The 16,602-nt window shown below is 42.0% G+C and overlaps 1 long non-coding RNA gene across 1 annotated transcript; it reads left to right on the top strand.

The window, feature by feature from the left end:
* Positions 1–7,181: 7,181 nt before the first annotated feature.
* LOC142362015 (uncharacterized) lies at positions 7,182–9,689 on the top strand. Its single transcript, XR_012764590.1, has 4 exons — positions 7,182–7,322; positions 7,735–7,819; positions 9,185–9,295; positions 9,456–9,689. It is a non-coding gene; the product is annotated as an uncharacterized LOC142362015 (long non-coding RNA).
* The last annotated feature ends 6,913 nt before the right edge of the window (positions 9,690–16,602 follow it).

Genomic DNA, 16,602 nt, shown 5'->3' on the forward strand with positions numbered 1-16,602 from the left:
GATCATCACACGCAATACCATGTTTGCTGGAGTCCAAGTTCCTTGAATGAGGAGCAGAAGGATTTCTGCATTTCAGAAATCAAACTGGGGAAAAAAACCAAAAATCGGGCTTTTACATTCGAGCTGTCACTTGGTTACTTATTTCGTTTATGCTGAGCTTTGAAAATTGTCCTTATTCTCTAATCAAGAAGCCACTATCTCTGTTCAAACACATCACAGTATCTCTCGTGCCCTTTGTTCGGGGGAGATCTTTCCTAGTCTTAAAGTTTGCCTTGCAATCTGTCCCTTCTGACAGCATCAGATATTTTGAAGTAAAGGTCAAAACTGTTGCTAACATGGTAACAGTTGTTGAAATAATTATTCAGTTGGTAACTTGTGTGCCTCTTCTGTGGTCTCCCCTCCCATGCTACTGCCTTTGCCTCTTTGAGATTATAGAAATACCTGGGGCAGGCAATCGCTGTGCTCGGTTGCAGCTGTCAACTTAAACTGCTTGTATGTCTCTGCCCTCACTTGAGTTGCTCTCGGTAGCCCCAGGTATAAGAAGCAGCGCTTACATTCTCTGCTAGGTACGTTTTTAAAGAGAAAAGCAGAAGGGTTAGAAGTTGTATGGCTCTGACTGGGAACCAGAGGCACCAGTATGGAGTTAAGAATAGGCCTTGTAATGTGTAACCTTGAAGGCTTTTGCACGGTGGCTCTCACATGGGGTGTTTGCTAATTTCAAGTAATGTGCAGAACCAAGAGGCCACCTGATGCCAGGAAGAGGACATGTAATTTTATCTAGGCTAGTTCAACTAACGAGTTACCTGAAGCATCGTCATGTGGATTAAAGAGTATGTGTGGTATATCCTTGTGGTTTAGCTGAGTCCAATGAATGATAAACTGGGATTATATGTATGGTGGTAAATAAGTCAAGAATATATCCATTGAAGTGCTGCTGTCTATATTCTAGTTAAGCATGGCTCCTTATCTTACCAAGAGGTATTTCCCTCTTCCTACAGCAGCGTTAGCTGTATGCTGGGCCGAAGAAAGCACTGATCAGGTTTGCTTTGCACGCTCTGCTCAGAGCTGCACTTCTTGCGTGGACGTGTGTTGTTAACAGGGGATTCGCTTTAGCGAGATCAGAAGGCAGCGGAGTTCCACGCCTCGCGCTGCTGGGCTTCGTGGATGCGACGCTGTTCTTCTGTCAAGCGGAACTGTAACGTAGGGCTCACAGAAAACCAAATGCATAAAGAATTTTACTGAAATCATTCTGATCAGGTAATTCCATTTACAGTATCACTCACATCTCCACCCCTGGAGATGCTCAGAAGTTGTCTGGGCATGGTCCAAGGCAAGGGGCTGTAGGTGGCCCTGCTTGAGCAGGGGGTTGGACATGATGACCTCCAGAGGCCCCCTCTGACCTCGACCGTTCTGTGAGATGTAGTGATGACATCGAAGTGTCATCTGCCATAAAGTTAAAAAAAAATCACTGATGGTATGTGAATTTAAAAGATCCTGTTGTTTGTACAACATTCAGAAAAGTGAACTTTCCGTAGCTTGCTGCCCTGCTGCCTGATTGTTTGGACTGTTTGAGGCTGCTTTCTGCAAGGAACTGGTTTGCGGTTTGCTCTTTCTTGGGCTGGAATTGTGAGTTTGTAAGGAAAGTCGCCTGTGGGAGCTACGCAGGCAAGTGCCTAACGTTAGGCATCCAGGTCCATTGCAGAAGTACTGCTTGTGGGAATCCTTCTGAGTGCTGCTATTTGTTGCATGTGTCTTTTTCAATTGTCATGTTTTCTTGTAATGTTTCTTTTGTTCAAGATAATTTTAGAGGTGATGGGTATCCCTCTTTTATTATACCATAATTCTAATGTCTGATGGGCATCGAGCAGAGACTGCGGTCTTCTGCAGGTATGTACTTCCAGTCAAGAAGTTCATGATACAAGCAGACCCCATAATACCTCAGAAAACTCCAGTAGATTGGGTTAAATGTTTGATATACTTGTTTTTTAAGTATGGATAATGAAATTGTTTTATTCAGTAAAAAGGAAAAGAAGGCAGAGTAGATTCAGAAGTGCAATGTAGTCAGAAACCACAGCGTTTTTCCTTACTCAGATGCTTCTCTAACATTAATCTCTCCAGTCGCTTCAAAATTGTGTAGTAATTAGGATTATAATATTTATCCTTCTGAGGTCCTCATCTTCACTCTGGGTTATGTTGTAACAAAAACATATCTTTGTTTCAGAGCTAAGAATAAAGTTTTCCAGAGCGTGATGGTATCTTTAGACTGTGCCTCTCGCAGACGTGGTGCCAGCGCCTGGATTCACTACAGGTCAGGCTGCTTTTACTGCTTTGCACCCACAAGATGAAACTGCAGGAGAGGGGCTTGCCAGCTGTATGCACGGCAGATTATTTACCCAGCAAAATGAGATGTGTAATTTTGTACAGTGTATAACAGCACTAAATGGCTTTTAAAAGATTTTAAAAAAAAAAAGGCTTTTAAAGATTAAATAGATACAGTAGAGAAATGATGGCAAATGAAGTGATATGGGGCAGACTAAAAAATACAATGTCTAAAAGTGATCTCATGTGTTTTTGCCACCCGATATCTCCCGAGACGGCAGTGTGTGGTCCACATAGCCTGAGCGGTCACTAAAATCAGCTCGGCAGTAGCCGCACGCAGCCGTAGTGGCACGTAGGTACCCAAAGGAATCGCCGCTGCCACCTGCCCGCCTGGGGACTGGTGCAGTTGCAGGGAGAGATGATGGGGGAGCAATAACTGGCAGCCCCAAATCTGGGTGCAGGAGCAGCACTCGGTGGCCGCGGCGGCAGGACGGGAGCAGCTGGGTGCAGGGCACAGCACTGGGCTCGGGAGGTGGCAGTGCCTGGTCCGAAAAGCGCTGCGGAGTGCTTTACACGAGCCTTAACTAATTCTGTATTCATTAGTCTGCATAAAATTAAATCATATTAAGGCATATTATGGAAGGAGTTGATTCAATTTAACTTCAGTTTATTTGCTTTCAGTTGTTACATTATCTTTTTAAATTAGGCAAATTAAATCAGCTGGTCAAACTGAGGTGAAGGGCTGGGAAGGAAACAAACAAAAAACCCCATTATGGAAACCTGGATTCCTAAACAAACAACTGCCTTTTTCAGGCATGATAATTTCAGGGAATGCTAATTAAAACTTAATGCATGCACCAGAAACTACACTCCAAGAATATTAATAGCATGGTACAAAGAGAAACAGAGCTGTAGCATTCCGGTGCTTCGCTTCTGCAGGTATAGTCTGTGTTACGATGAGTTATTAGGAGAAGCAGCGAAGAGCACAGCAGTGGGGGTATGCTCAAGATCCAACGCATCGGAGGTTCTGCAGGGTGCTTTCTTAGCACTTTCTGGTGCTGAGCGTACGGAGCGGAGAGTTCAGGGTACTCAGCAAAGAGCAGTTTTCTGCTCCAAATGCATTCTACTATTTCCAGTCAAACATTTTCCAGGTAATAGCATCTAAACTGTTTTAGTGTGTTGCAAAACTCTTTCTTCCAGCGTTTCGGAGGTGAGCTGTCTCTACAAAGAGTTGAGACTTGGGGCCATGTAAATGAATCGGGGTTTTTTTGAGAAATGGAGGGGATTTCTGCTTGCCAGAAAGAAACACCCAGACCAGTCTTTCAGCGAGATGTTATTTTCTGATCCAAATCTAAAGTCCAAAGTGGAGCAAAGGGCTATTTGCTTCATGTCCTTGAACTAGAGGATTAGATTTGTATTATTTTTTAGTACTTTGTGTGCTTTCCACCCAACTCACTGAAGTCTGAAGTTCATGGGCCAGCTAAAATACAGGGTCAACTCTGTTCCTGAAAAGAGATTAGTATAATAGCGTCAGGACTCACATTTTATATATATGTATATATAAAATATGTAGCATTTCTACAGAACCTGCAGATCCATTGGCCATTGCGTGCCTTGGTCTGACAGGGAGCTTCAGTGTCCATCAGCCCAAGCTTCTTTGTGTTTGATATTCTCCCACCACTGCCTTTTGCTGATGATTGAAAGGCAGATGAGAAGACGAGTGCTCAGAGAGGAGGAGACAGGAGTAACAGAGATGAGGGGTGGATAAATGTCTGAGGTGAGAAGTGTCGACAGCGCTTGTGTCTGAACTGCGCAGGTGCGAGGGGCTGTGACGGTATTCATTCCCCGGTGGGATCTATTGGAAAGAGGTGCTCTTTTGCTGCTGCTTCGATAGCAGCAGGCAGCGCTGTCACAGGCAGCGTCACCAGCTCTGTTGTGATGCTGCAGGGGTTACTGGTGCATATGGGCCAAGCACACGTGACCGTATCAAGTAGCATCTGATATTACTGTTCAACCAAAAGCTTGGAATGACTATACAATAAAAAGTTAATTTCCTGCCAAAAAATTTTATGTGATGAGCTTATTTCCCTAAGTGATTGTGCTACTGAAACCGCTTAATTTCTTTTGTATTTCTTCTGTCACATATTTACAGTGGAGTCTAGCAGGGATTCTTAAAGCAGCCTGTGAAACATTTTTCTTAAGACTTGGTTTCACAAAGTTCTTGCCAACAAGCAGCATCTAAGTTCTTGTTCAAAAGGATTCCTACTGCACAGACACATCCAAAAGTTCGTGTTTGTTCAAAATGCAGATTCTCACACAAATTCCATCCCTTCTCCGTGCTTTAGCTGAGAGATGACACATTGTAATGTTAAATGGCATGTCGATAGCAGAATACTCGGTACTGTAGGATTAACAAAACAGACTACACTGACATTGTACAGACATACTTTACTCCTCTGGTTCGACTGAATAGATTCATAATATTCTTGTGTTGAATTGTTCAGCTTAACTCATTCAATTGGAAGAATGTTGCACCAAGGAATAAATTTTACTCTAGTGTAAACTGACTGGGTTCAGAGGACTTAGATCAGGAATGAATTTGATTCAAGAATGTTAATAGTATTTTCTGTTTAAAGATTTTTCTCCATTTCAGTGAAATTCTCCTTTACCCTGGATTGTTGTGACGTATTAGGTTTGAAAGCGGTTTCTTTGTGTTTGCTCTTCACGTGTCTTGCTTTAAGCCTTCTGGCTAGCTCCGCCTTTCTAACTCGAGCCACCTTTTCATCTTAAGGTGCTTCTTACTCTGCTTCTGATAGCTCATTTGTTTCACACTGAGTCTCTTTTAAGCCTGCCCTTGGGTAGGCCCATCCAGAAGAGTTGCGTTCTTGCAGGCTGTTGGGTACCACAGTGATGGACACGTGATAGGCACCGGGACTGGGACACGGGTGGACATTGCAGTTATCTCTAAGTCTGCAATGTACTGCTGAATGCATTGAGCAGGGACTCGGCGTTCTTCTTTCCGTCTTGCTGCCAGCTTTCTAGCTGGAAGCAGTCCTTACGGAATGACCTTCTGCAGCTTGAGAAGTCTGGCTCTTTCGAAGGGACTTGGCGCTGTATGCCTGGTATCCAGTCTGCCTTGCAGGAAGTACATCTGAAAGGCAGACTATTAGTTTCTGTGCTGTGGATTCCACGCTGTGGAATGGGCAATAATATTTCCTTACTTCTCAAAATGGCATGCATTATAATGGCATAAAGGGAATAGGGGATTCTGAGTTCCTTCCGTGTGCAATTAAAAGCAAAATTCTGTTATGAGTTGAAAACAGACTTGTCTTTCCATTAGCTAACTTTCCTGTGTCTTTTGTGTGTAGAGGGAGTTATTCAGCACTGCACAGATAACCTTTTTCTTTTTTTCCCCCGAGAGAATGCTGCCTGACTGCAGTAAATCCACTGCAAAGCCCATAATATCAGAAATAAACTTTACGTGCACCTGCCATCTTCTGTTCCAAATGTCATCTCTATTGAAACACTCCTCTATATTCTGTATGTAGCATCTTAACCAAGCTGAATTATTTCATCTGCCACAAAGGGATTAAACATGTCAACAGTAATTATCTTTGCCTTATTCTCTGGCAGTTGTTTTTCCTTAAATATGCTCAGAGATTCATTATAACTTTCTCACCAAATCTCTTGCTGCATAAATCTATCAAGGTATCATTTGCTGGTATAGCAAGTGCTGACACATGTGTCCACTCTTGCAAACAGAAGATGGTCAGGAGGGTTTTACTCATGAATTCTAGTCCGTGTTGTTCTAGTTAAAATCCCAGCTGAGCTGATGCTTGGCTTGGAACCCTGTTAGGCTGCTGCTAGAGCGCGATTCTAACCTACGAGAGGACTGAGAGTTTTTTGCACAGGTTTCTGTCATTAATTGAAAATACTTAGTGCTTTAAATTCTGTGGACAGTTGAGTTGTACTAGGAGAACTGGCGGAGGTGAGTGAAGAGAGCGAGCAAGAAGAATGACTAAATGGATCCTGAAGTTTCATGGAGTTTTCAAAGATCTAGCACCCCCCAGGAATGGGCTCCTGAGCCCTGTCTGTTTCAGTTTATAAAAGAAGTGAATAATATTTTGTAGACAAAATATTTTGAGCACTACTTTTCAAAGGCTATTTGTAATTCTTATTGTTAAAATAGGCTTAATTCCCTGTTGTGATTAATTAACAATTTTTGTTACTTGAAACTACAGTAAAATGTCATTTACCAGAGCCTTACAGTGAAGGTTTTGATTAAGATGTCACAGAAATCAAGAGAAATGAAAAATGTTGTTAATATCAAATTTTTAAGAGTGTTTTTTTTCCAAAAAATTAAAGCCATGTTTGACTGTCTTGAAATGTTTTTATTGGAAAAAAAAGTACGTAGTCCAATATACATTACCTGAGAACTGTATGAGAAAAAGAACTTAGTCTTCTATTATTAAAGGAAACTTGTGTTTATTACCTTTTGCTGTATTCCTGCTGAAAGCCTAGCAATTAAGGCTAATAACTAGACAAATACATTTAGGGTGCTCTCTGGGCATTACAACACTCCAGACGAGGTCGTTGGCGTAGACAGTGTGATGCAGTAGTACCCATGCTCCAGGAAGGCACAGAGGGTGATAAATACACGTTGTGGTGTGCCTGTCAAAATAAAATCCAATTTGCTTTCCTTGGCAGCCTCACCAATTCTTCCCAGAAACAATGATTCTCTGAGGAGATTTTCTTGAGAAGATACAAAGGAAAAAAAAGAAACTTAAATGCGATTGAATATTCATTTCGTAGTTATCTTGTTCTGTTTTGTTTCTCCCCCCTCGGAGAACGCAGGAAGATGCGTGGTGCTCTAACAAAGAGCCTTTTTTCTTCTGAATAATCTGACACGGGAGAATTTTGCATCCGGCGAAGGTGACGATGAACTGGGGCTTTCACTGTGCATTCCCTGCTGGCTGTGCTCCAAGTCCTGGCCTGTCACTCAGGTACACACCACTAGCAGAGTTTGCTCCTTCTTCCCCGGGGTGAACTGATGCAGTGTTTAGCCACCACGGAGAGTTGTCCGTTAAAATGACAGGGGCCCGGAAAGACGCTCGGCACGCCGCGCTGTGAGGTGAGGTAGAGTAGGCTGTTAGCAGGCACGTAGGCGCCTTCTGCAAGGGCCATTTATCCTGGAGGAAGCTGGCTGTGCGTCCTCTCAAGTCCGGGATGCCCTTTCGTTGTTGGTTCGAAAAAGGGAAGCCTCCTCTTCAGAGAACTTTGTCATGTGAAATGGTGGTCAGTGGTGCGTCCAGCTCCTCCGTGGCGGCGTGAGGCTGTGGGCGGAGGTTTGTCAGTGGGGTGGGACAGCAACCAGCTGGCTTTACACCTATGTGCTATTTCTTGTCTGAATTACAGCAGCATCCAGGAGCATCGGCAGAAACAAAGACTCTATTTTGATACTCTGTTCACAACCGCAAAATAGCCGAGGGAGGATTTTCAGGTAAGTAGGGTGTTTGTTTGGGAACTGGGCTTAGATTTGCAAAGATCCTTGCTCGACTCACAGTTGATCATAGAATCATAGAAAGTTTTGGGTTGGAAGGGACTCCTAGAGGTCATCTAGTCCAACCCCCCCGCAGCGAGCAGGGACACCACTAACTAGATCAGGTTGCTCAGAGCCCTGTCCAACCTGGTCTTGAATGTTTCCAGGGATGGGGCCTCTACCACCTCTCTGGGCAACCCATTCCAGTGTTTCACCACCCTCATTGTAAAGAATTTCTTCCTTATATCCAGCCTAAACCTACCCTATTTTAGTTTAAAACCATTACCCCTCGTCCTGTCACTGCTGTCTCTACTAAAAAGATTGTCCCCATCTTTCCTATAGGCTCCCTTTAAGTACTGAAAGGCTGCAATCAGGTCTCCCCACAGCCTTCTCTTCTCCAGGCTGAACAAGCCCAAATCTCTCAGCCTGTCCTCATAGGAGAGGTGCTCCAGCCCTCGGATCATTTTTGTAGCCCTCCTTTGGACCCGCTCCAACAGTTCCAGTTGATGGTGGACTTTAGATGCTGAGTCCCTTCCCTCTGGCCAAGCCCACTCCAGCTTCCCCAGGCACCCAAACAGCCGCCTCTGGCTACGCCTGGGGTGATTTTAAATTTTCTGCATGATGAATATTCTAGGTAAACACTTATTGTGCCAAAGAGTGAAAAAGAACCAGAAACTATCACAGCCCATGCATCTGCACTAAGGTACGCCTGGTGTCTCCAGTGAATATTTCCCACAAAATACCTGTGTAGTGTTTGGTGTAGGGCAAGAATGGCAGGTGGATGCCCTCACTTTTCAATTGCAATGCATTTCTTTCTCTGGCCTAATAAAAAGTCAGTTATGCTCTACAAGTGAAAGAACTTCAGGATAAGAATTTGTAATATTCTCCTGGTGGTTAAGGCCATGCTATGGAGGTAGGACAAGAGAAGCTTAAATATCCCTGCATAGAGCAGAACTTCAAGCGTCTTATTAGGGAGGATTTCCAGATGAATTGTGCGGGACATAGCAGAGGTAGCTACTTTAATTCTAGAAGATGGTGTAGACTAAAAAGCCTGAGGGGAAGAAGGTGCTGCTTATCAAAATTACAGAGGCCTGAGAGGGGTGAGGGTGAAGCTCATTGAATATATTAACTGGTCAGCTTTTCACTGTCTCCTGAGTTTGTAAGTGCAAGAATGTCCCCTTTATGCATTTAGCCAGCATGTCCATTGCTTTCTTAGTCTCTTCAAATTACTATATGTTAAGTAAAGGTGGAATCTAGGGTGTTTTTTGTCTAAGGGGGGAACAAAGGCAAGGTTCAGACACATCTCTCCGCTATCTGTTCCCCCAGATTCAAGAAATCTGTGGAAAAACAGAAGAGCCAGCACCACTACTGTGTTTTGTTTCACTTCTCAGCAGCTGGATTTCATACGAAAACATGATTAAAGACAGACACTATCAGGTAAGTAAGGTTCAATATTTTTCCTTTAGAAATTACTGTACACACAAACTAGCGTTAACAGACAAGTTTTCAGCAATTCAGTACAGGCAGGGTCAAGTTCATGCAATTACGAAAAGGCAAAACCTCCCCATCCTCGGAATATTGGTGTTGTCGTTAACAGAGCAGAGATGTGGCTCAAAGGAAGCAGAGTCGGACGATGGACGGGGTATTGGCATGGAAAGCTGCTCTTTATATTGGAACAGACGCGATGGAAGCTTGTACGTACTGAAAAGCAAACCTTTCTGCAAAGACCTTGGTGACAGTGCCAGTAGTGCCCTAAGTGGCCTTTATGTAGGGGCCAGATTGCTCTTGAAGACTTTGTTTTCCTTCACATAATGAAGCTGAGGAGGTACGAAGCCAGTTCTCTGCTGTTGACATGGGGACGGCTCGCTGGATGACTGACAGCCCGTTGGGTTGGAGATAAGCGTGTTTCTCCAGTTGTTTGCAGAAAGTCCTGCCTCATGTTAAATCATTTATCTCTGTAATCAGTGAATCACAGATCAAGATAAACACTTGGGCAGAGTCAATAAACCTAATTTTTATTTTTATAATTGAATCTTAAGAGCCACCTGATTTTGCATTGAATCAAGACTATAATTTCAGCAGTAAACATCTGATATTTTATTGTAATGAAGAAGTGAAGAATGAATAGACCCCCATTTTTGATTAATTAGAATTTTGTTGCCAAGGAATTAATCTGTTTTTCCTTCTCTGTGGGGAAAAAAAAAACCCACTCTGTAAAATGAGTTTCTCAGCAGGGATAATTATAGAAATGTTGAGTGAACTCCAGCAGCAGATATGTTTCCACGTTTCTTTGTTTTCCTGGATTAATGGGGCAAATGGGAGAATGTAGGTGACTCTTAAATACTGAATACAGCTATTATTTTTCCTGAACATAAAATAAGATAAAAGCTAGCCCAGGACCTAAGACTTCCTGGTCACTAGCTACTTCTGGGTGAGGGAAGAGAGCGAGTTTAACTCGGGCTGTAATATCTCAGACCCGTATCCCCACAGAAATGGCTCCAGGGTGGAAGTCTATACTCGTTAGCTGCTGCTCTGTCAGCTGAGGAGTTGCTGCAGTAATACTGTAGATGATCCTTTGGACTGATTCCCATCTTCTGAGGCAACGGGGTGATGCTAACGGAATTGACAAGCCAAAAAAAATGAGTTAACCATACTGCAGTAAACTTCACTGAATTACTTGCAATTTGTAGATGTGAACCCATTTGTGCGCATAGCAAGCTAACGTGTGATTTCTGTGGGTATGAGTAAATAAGCAACCACTTAGTATTTTTTAAATGCTGCTTTCTGTCATTACTTGTGGCAGCAGGGGATGCATTTAATTTCTTCTAAATTTAAAGGAAGAAATGGTTTTTTTCTGCTAAAAAAGGCTACCACGTGTGATTTGTAGTAAGTAATGTGTCATTTGCCATATTCCTGCTTTAATAGGTCTCTTTAGGATGCAGAAAGCTATGTTCAAAATAATGATAACTAGACAGTGTTAGAGAATTCAAACGGGTGCTGTCTCTGTATCAGAGGCGGGGATCCGAATGCCACAGTTCCGGCTCATCAATGTTGGCAAGTGTTTTAGATGTGAGTAATTGAAACTTGCTGCTACTGCGTGCTTCTAGCAAAGTGTGAAATTGAGGAACCAGAGGACAATACCCAAATGCGTGGATGCATGACTGCAGTTTGAGTGCTTGCCCTGTGGGTGACTGAAGCATTTTATTGCCTAGTTCCCTCAGAGTAGCGAGTACAGGAACACTTTGGGATGAGAACACTTTGCGTCCTAAACTTTGCTGCTTCATTTTACTGTTACCAAAACCCCCCATGACTCCCAAAGCCCTGGGTCAGACTGATTCGTGGTATAATTAGCAGTTGGGTTTTTCTATTATCATAGTTGAATCTGTACTGATGATATTTTTAAATGACTTTCTCTGGAAGAGATGTAGTGTAACTTTTCTTGTACGAGTGATGACATATATGGATTAAAAACTCGAATACAATCATCTGGAGTACTCCTTAAGAAAATATTTGTGGTTAAACAAAGACTGGGTTGTTTCGTTCTCCAGCTCACCCTAAGCAGCGGCTGAAGGGCTCTTTCCACATAGAGGAACTTCTTTTTGAAAATTGTCTCCTGTTTTAATCATCTCTGCATGTGTAGGGAGAGGGAGGAAGGAGGAAGAGTCCCTTATCCCTTTAAAAGCCATGCAAAATAGCACTAAGTTTGCTCAAGAGTTCCTGTCAGTGAGATATTAGTTCTTGTGCACTAGGTTCTTAAATACTGGATGGAAAAATCTAGTATCCATATTAAAAGGGAATAGACTATTTTGTGTTAATAAGGTGCTAATAAATAGCTTTAAAAATATAAACTGTTTCCTGAAAATAACTCAGCGTGCAGAGCCTTTCTAAGTGGGAAAATCAGTTCAGCAGTCTGTATGTCAGCGTGCCAAAAGAGGGAGAGGATGAGGAGAGAGCATGGCTGAGCTGAGCTGCACCTAATCTTCCAGTTATTCAAGGCAGAAGACCCTGAATACAGCAGTTTGGTAAGAAGTTACCCCCAAAGACAATTTATACCTCACCTGTTTGAACTAGCAGCCTATGGTGTATTTTGAACTACAAATCTTTGTGTAAACCCAACTTCGTGTCCTTCTAGGATAGGCGTAGCTTTTATTTCCCTGTCTGGTCAGCTACATTTGTGTCTCATGGAAGCAGTGAACAAATGTTATTAAATCAAAGTACCTCCATATACATATTTATCACTTACATAAATTACTTTTAAAAATAAGATAAAATGTTGCACACGTACTAGAAATTGCAGGTGAGAGCCTTTTTGCTTTAAGAGGAAGTCATGAATAAAGTGAATCGAAATTTCTACATGCTCCTGCTCTGGAGAGCAAGTTCAAAATTCAGGTATCCCATCAAATCCATAGTCTGCCTGAAGTCTGAAACCTTGTCAATATTCAGCTATGAAGCGAAAAAAAAGCAGGTTGAGCTTCACTGCTAGCTCACGGGTATATTCTGCTTTCTTGCTTGTTCCGATTAGTATCTTATTCTTTAAAGAAAGTGCTGCAAACACCAGTGTGACTATTCTATACAAGCTATATCAGGAAAGAATGACAGATTATGGATGAGGAGGACGTTTTTCATAAATCATTTCCCTTTGCAATGCTTCTGTTTTCTCTTCTGTGAAATAGTTAGGTAAAAATAAAGGTAAAGCAAAGGATTTCTTTGACTCCAGGCAGTTACATTTTATCTACCAGCCCTCAAAATACAAAAACAGTATCAGAAGCTTGAACTGGTATCCCTTCCTCCTTGCTAACAAACCGGCTTCTTTCCCACTTTCGTCATATATATGGGCTTTAGCCTTTCCAGTGTTGATATTGAAACTGCTGTTTTTGGTGGTTTTTTTTTTTAAAAAGATACTTTCGGTCCATTAGAGTGTTAAAGTATCATTTCACTTCACATTCTACCTCCTTAAAAGGTTGTCACAGCACCAGTAAACCAAAGATCAGTTAAAAGCTACGACAAAATTGTAATTTTATTCTTAACATTCCTATATATAAGAAAACAGGCAACGAAAGATTTCCACCCCCCTGAAAATTCCTGCTCTCTTACATCTTCGTAACTGACACTTAGTGCTTGGATAATAGTCAGAACACAGGAAAAAAGATTATAGCTTTATGTTAGTGACACTAGAGTTATGGCTGATGAGGTGCTTTCATTCTAAGCCTTCATTTTCAGGCACCGAGAGCTTTCTGAATACATTACCCTTCGGTCTCCCATGACACATGCTTGCTTTCATCCAAAAGGAGGTTTGTGGCTTTTTTGTTTAGCCTTTTTCTTCATTTTTTCATGGCATTTTTCTTGGCTATTTATTTGATACTTAAATGTGTGGAAAAGTATCTTCATTATTTCATCCATAGTTTAGATTTTGTTCTCTGCACGTCTGTGTTGGTGCTTCTGCACAACACTCGCCTTTGATATGGTAGAGGAATTTTCTTTTATAGCTAACTATGTCAAGTTCTTAAAACCTGTCTGCTCTGGTTTGTTTTTTACTTCTTGAAAAAAACAAGGATTCTCCCTTTAAAAAGAATCCTAAAGTATGATATCATGGTTAAAAATGTAAATATGTACTAACTTATTAATGAAATTGCTCTGTGCGAATAGTGGCTACACATATCTGAGTAATAATAGATGATTTCTGATGGTTTAGAGCAGGATTCCACTCTCCTTTATGATGTTGTGGGAAAAAAAGCGTCTGTTTCGCCAGCAAATGCCATAAATAAAAGCCAGAGTTCATACACAGCTTCAGTTTTGACTTTCCTAACACCCACAGACAATAAACCCCTCTTTGTTTGTGTACAGTTTAGATTAGCAGACTTGATGTGGGAAAATGATGAGGAACTGGGAAAGTCAAATCCCCTGCTACGGCTTCCCGGTGGAGCCCCTAACTGTCAGTCCACAACGATAATAATTTCAGTCTCTTGGCTTTCAGTGTAACTGGATTAACTCAAAAGACGAATTAACACTGAGGGGTTTGTATTTCAGTGGGAAACTGCGCTCTGTGCCTGTGCACATGCACAAAAAGAATGAAAGATCAGCAAAAAGAACCAAAGATCATTAAGAACAAACAAAACCCAAATCCTGAGTGGGAAGTTTCTCTAACACGACCATGTCTCATCTATAGTCATTCTTAAGTTATTTAAGATGGTGAATGTTGTTTATTTGAGAGAGCATATAGGTACTTTAGTATGTTTTTAAGTACTATGAGGTGCAGATCCAACAATATATCAATATTGTGCTTTGTAATTCTGAAACAAAAGGGATTTTGTGGAGAAAAAGCATCTGCAGAAAGCAGATAATTAATATGTGTGCTATCTATGTTCCTAGGGCCAGCTTTGCTATAGTGCTTGACCCAGCTGGTACTGGTAGTAGCACCCTGAAGTAAGAGACACCAAACGTATCCCAGCAAGGTTCTCCTGACCCCCAGGGTCTCTATGAAGCCAGAATTTCATAGTGGACGTAGTCCTGGCAATGCTGGTTGCTGCTGGGCACATTAGGACTGGGAATATGCTTTTTGGGTCTCCCCCCAGTTGTGTTTTTTTTTTAATAAACATGAAGATTTCAGAATTCCTATGTCTCAGGCAGTGGCCTTTTACTGAAAAGACAGAGCCCCCAAAGAAGGACATAGACTGATATGAAATTTACAGAAATACTGTCTTGTTTTTCAAAGCTACCAAAAAAAAGGCGTAATAAGGAGAGACAGATCAGGGGAAATCCAAGGCTATGTAGCACTGCATGATGTGAGCCAAAGTCCTGCTGTCATAAGCCTAAGCATGCCGGCTGCCTCCCGCTGAAAACCAGCGTCTTTTTGGAACAAGGGTTCGTTGCGGTAGAGATGGCATAAAAGTGTTGGCCTCGAAAAGATGTGGCTTCCTTTTAACGGAAATATTAAATATCAGTCTAAGCCATAGTTTCATCCTTTCTCTTCCTTCTTCATCTTTTTTTTTTTTTTTCCCCTCTCCCTTCCCTCAAATCTCTCACAATAGCTTGGTCAACAGCATTTTCTTGCTTCATTGGTTTTGAAAAGGACTTGCGGTTCCCTGCTGTTAGATTATTTCCAGGAGACTGTCTCAGGTCAATAGTCATAATATTCTTTCCTCAACCCCCTCTTTCCCCTACCCAGACAAAAAAAAAAGAAAAAAACCATATATGTATATGTATAAAAAGGGAAGTGGGAAAGGGAAGCCTGTTTTTTCACATGATTGATCCAGAGTATTTTTGGTATGGAACCTTCATTTTGTTTACAAGTACCTGATCTTTGCATATAATTCCCTTGGAGAGATTTGTCCTACAAGGCATAAGCAGCAGCAGCTAGGTTTCAGGTGAAATTACCAAAAAATATAGGGGCCTTTTATTGGTATTGATGTTATTGCAATCCTCAAAAGAAATTCCTTGCTCCAAGAAGTCTAAGAGACATTGAATGCAAAGAAGAAATCAGCCAAAATAAACATCATCCAGTGGTGGTTACCTTGGATATGGGTTCTTTAGGTTTTGTTTCTGCTCTCCTTCAGCTTTATTTTAACAGTTTATAAAAAGGCAGAGGGATGTTCACCTGAGGTACACGTTGCCCCCAGACCGATGCCTCTCTCGGCTCCTCGGCAGCAGCTGAGCACTGCAGGGCTGGCTCATGCTGTTGCTCTCCTCCTTCCTTCTGCAGTTGTGGTAACGACTGCTCTGTAGACAAAGGTGTGAGGTGCAGGCTTCACAGCTGCAACTGTTCTTCGCCCTGGCTTCTCCTTCCCCTGGCAATATTGTATGTCTTTAAGGGTGTCAGGTTAGGACTGCCAGTGTGGAATAAATGCATCAGGTTTGCTTTACACTCCAGTAAATTTTGGCTAACGTTAGGATGGATTTTAGTTTTCTGTAACTGATTAAATTAACATGGGAGCAGATACTTGCAAACAAAGTAACAACAGTTCCTGTAACCGCAATGAAAATCTGTTTGTGTGGTGTTTAAATAGGACAACATGTGATAACTAGCAGTTGTTGATGGTTTTACAGTATACAAAATGGGGAGAGACCATAGCAGGTGGATTTGACAACAGCAGAAGTGAACTCAATGTTGTGAACCACTCAGTGTTGTGCAAACCTGTCTTGGGAACAAACACATTTCCTTTCTTCCTCGTGGGATTTTTCGGATTAAAACTCTCTTCGGTGTGCATCTAGCATTGCTGCTCTGTGTGTGTGCCACGGCAGGGTCGCGCAGTTAGCCAGTGGCCGGGCTGCACGCCTCGCTGAGATGCTGAGCGCCTCGGCTCGGGCTAAGAACCACCTGAATTCTCATCCTAGCTTTATTCTTACTTTCTTGAGTTTGTTTGGCCATGTTGGGGCTCCAAAGACAGCAGAGGAACTTTTTAGTGTCGGTTGTATTTTAGAACTGGTTTTTGAATTAGTACTTGCTTGTGTCAGTTCGATGGAAATAAATTATAATAGAACATTAGCTCTCTGAGTGAATAATACAAGCAAAGCTAATCCCTGTTCATCAGCTGCCTAAAAGTACAGGCCAACAGCGAAGCCAATCCTAGTAATAAATGAACAGAAGCATAAACTGTGGAGTTAGAGCTTGATTTTGAATGTTACACAAGGTAAGGTGTTATTTACTGTTTTTAATCTGTAATTCTGATCTTCCCAGTGTCTGAATGTTTGGATTTTGGAATTTGGTTTAAACTCTTTTTTAATAACAAATAATACAGGAAGCACCT

The sequence above is a fragment of the Opisthocomus hoazin genome, chromosome 7, assembly GCF_030867145.1.
Source record: "Opisthocomus hoazin isolate bOpiHoa1 chromosome 7, bOpiHoa1.hap1, whole genome shotgun sequence".
NCBI lineage: Eukaryota > Metazoa > Chordata > Aves > Opisthocomiformes > Opisthocomidae > Opisthocomus > Opisthocomus hoazin.